This window comes from Haliotis cracherodii, unplaced genomic scaffold (assembly GCF_022045235.1).
Source record: "Haliotis cracherodii isolate W230 unplaced genomic scaffold, xgHalCrac1.p SCAF_5, whole genome shotgun sequence".
In the NCBI taxonomy this organism is placed as follows: domain Eukaryota; kingdom Metazoa; phylum Mollusca; class Gastropoda; order Lepetellida; family Haliotidae; genus Haliotis; species Haliotis cracherodii.
This window is the reverse complement of record NW_027266308.1, coordinates 10,595,196-10,598,796: the sequence shown is the minus strand read 5'-3', so window position 1 is coordinate 10,598,796 and position 3,601 is coordinate 10,595,196. Positions and strand designations below refer to the sequence as shown.

The following is a 3,601-nucleotide window of genomic DNA, read 5'->3' as shown; positions in this document are numbered from 1 at the left end:
TGTATATACCATATATTTACTCACTGTTTTCTAAAATGTGTTGTCGAAGTAAACTCGGCAAAGACCGTCTCTATAGTGTAATGAGTGGCATCAGGGAGAGTGCAATATACCCTTCTTTTAATTGTTTATAATGTATGGGCGCAATGTGTAAGAAATGATGATGATAGATCCGAGTATCTTATCTTTATAAGTGAGCGACAAACAAAAACAAGACCTGGGGATAATCTTAAAAATATACGGCAAATGAAACCAAGAGCCTATGCAACACCAGAAGATCTGGAAAGATGCCCTGTCAATGCATTGTACAGACAAAGACGACCACCAGCCTCTTGTACACCAGACAGTCCATTTTATTCTAGCAGTCAATAACAACAGGAAGGAACAGTCGTACTGGTACAAAAAAATGCCCCACTGGGTGTCAACAAGCTATATGGAATTATGAAGGCTATGACAGAAGGTGCTGACATAGCTGATGACAAAAGATTGACACAATACAGGTAAATATTCAATATCTATATTAGTTTTGGATAAAGACTTTAGTATAATATTGGGAAATACAATGACAATCAGTCAAAATAAATTAGCTTATAAATATCAAATAAATGACATGATATTGAATATACCTGAATCATTTGGGGTTTTTTTCAGTATGAGGAAACACCTGGTCCAGAAGTTAACAGACAGCGGCGTTTCTCCCAATGACATTCAGATATCCGGGCGAGATGACAGCTGTAAACAAAAAAGTGAATTTATGAAATATTTTTATCATATACATAAGTATGAAATATATAGATATATAGTGAAAATATAAATGGTATTGTGAAATAAATTTGAGGAAACACCTGGTCCAGAAGTTAACAGACAGTGGCGTTTCTCCTAATGACATCATTCAGATATCTCGTGAGATGATAGCTGTAAACAAAAAAAATGAATTTATGAAATATTTATACTACATATATTAAATCAATAAAATTATATGGATAAAACATATTTAGAAATAAATGTTGAAGGTTGGTATTCCACTGAAGTGAAAATATACATTTATTTTATCTACATTTATTTGATAAGTCTGGGCACAATAACAAATTTATTTTCCTTTTTTAATATCAATGGTTAAAATGTGTTTGTATAAGTTAGTTAAATTCATTTTGTTAGTATTTTGAATGTTATGAGAACATATATCGGTAAAAAAAAAATAAACATTTGAAAATTCTATTGGCCTCATCCTATAAACTTGTTGTAAGACATTAAAGTAATGAAATACCAAATAAATAATAAAATACTCTTAAGAGAAATACAAATATCATTCATTCATCTTTCAAAATATGGATAAAATGTAATTTTGAATTATTTTGTTTTCCACATTTCAGGCCACAAAAAAACGTGAATTCGATAAATATATTACTCAAGTATGAATACTGAAAAGCAGAAGTGAATATCTCGCATTCTGTCAAACAGTAACACCGCCAGCAGCACAGTTACAACAGCTGATCGAAATCCTGACTCGGCACCAATGCAGGGTGGATTTGCGATGCAATCTGTGTCCAACCGCCTTCAGAATCAACATTTTCTGACAAGCTTGTTGTCTGGAAATACAATCAACGGAAATGTTAACATATGCCTATCGCCTGACATGTTCAATGTATCAATGTCCTCCGAAAAACACACTGCAAATGCGACAACATCAAACACATGTGAAGACGAGTTACCACCATTGAAAAGACCATGCTTGCAATAAAATGACAAGATCATCTTGAAATAGAGTCTATGCCATAAATTATGTTCGTCATAAAATATTGACAACAAAATATGTTTCGACTTACCTTTTCGCGTTCATATTCAGTGTTTGTTATATCCTTTTACGTTGTTGACTTTGTTGACAAAAGTTCAAACTTATCAGCTGACTCTGGATTATCATGTATTCCTACGCATTGACGTTAGTGCGAAACATTGTTTGGACAATGAGTTATATACAATAATAAATTAAGAAATTAATAAAATGCCAATTTGAAGAAATGTTTTTTTTAACTGACATTTGTATTTCGTTTTCTTTGACAATTTGAAATGAGTATAATTTGAGTGAACTATTTACTTCAACGTAGTGAAGCCTTCATCTTCGATCTCGAAACAATATGGGGTTCGAGGCTTCACTCGACGAAATATAAATCGTATTCGACAAAAAGCATGAAGTAGCCTCTATTTATTGGTATGTACTAAATATAATAACTTGAGAAGAAACATACCTAAAACGGTGTTCATAGCCATTTCTCCACACAGGGCATAAGATGCGCTGTGATATTAGTATGCCACAGACAGCGCTGCGCAGAGCTTACTTATGTATGACATCAGACAGCGGGATTTTTGAGAGCATCTATTTCGAAAATATTGAAGAGTGACCAGGTATGTGTTTCAAGTTTTAAAGTTTTATTTGAGTTGATTGGTACAATTAGTTGATCTAGGTAAACATCAAGTAACAGATTCAGATGCAGTTTATTTCTCAGAGATATCACCACCGGTGGTACATGAGCATTTATATCTATATATTGGGTTCTTGTGTGACCTTAGACTGGTCATGTCGTTTCGTGATTAACGTCGTGTCGTGTATTAACAACACGTTTGCATAATCACTTAAAAACAACTCGAGGATTCTTTTCGCCGGATATGTATACAATAATATTGGTAAAGCCGTGAATGTTCGGTGAAAACATTAGTTTTGTGGTAGATTTATGATTAGGAAAGACTGCAAGTGAAAGAGAGCACCACCAGAGTGCTGTCACAGTGAATTTCAACATGCCACAAACGAAACATATATAAATATCAAGCATTGACATTTCAATTACTCAAGTAAGTTTTACAAATGATTGATTAAGATTTGGAAACGTGTTACAGGGTATCAAGGAAAATCAGCAACTATGAATAACATCTTCAGAGATATAGTATCTCTACCTATGGAATTATTGAACCATCCCACGAGTGAAGACACTCAAGACAGGGGTATAATGTTTGATAACTATATTGATAATACTATGATAGTACACAATGAAGAAACATGCGACACGTGTTCATATGGTGATCTTCTATTGGAGGATGTTGCTATGTGTGTATGTATGTAGAAATATATGGGTGATTTTTGATGTGGTAAACATCACAGGGAGATGGTCTCCATCTGAATTCCTGAAGATATTAAGGATACAATTGCACCATATCTTACCCTATTCTTTACACAGACAGTATATAAAGGTCAGTTTCCCTATTTCTGGACTAGTGCTATTATGTACCGTTACACGAAAGGAGGAGTATCAATGAACCTGGTAACTACATACACATGAGGGAGACTTGTCTTAATTTGAACAAAAGTGGACTTATAATAACAGTGTAGTTCAAGTTGTTACCTCATACAAATACCTGGGATTTATAAGTACACCCAAATTCATAAGCAGCAAAGCTTGTACAGTGCTTGCTGAACAAGTTGAAAAAGCCTAATAAGATCACTTTTAAATATAATATGATATGCCTGCATTTAAAGTATCTGACTTTGTATTGTAACAAAACTGAATGGAACAGATAATAATTGTACATAGACCATTTTAATATGGTGGTT

The 3,601-nt window shown here is 33.5% G+C and overlaps 1 pseudogene; it reads left to right on the top strand.

Moving 5' to 3' along the window:
* The first annotated feature begins 438 nt into the window (after positions 1-438).
* On the top strand, positions 439-1,738 carry LOC139442043 (uncharacterized; annotated as a pseudogene).
* The last annotated feature ends 1,863 nt before the right edge of the window (positions 1,739-3,601 follow it).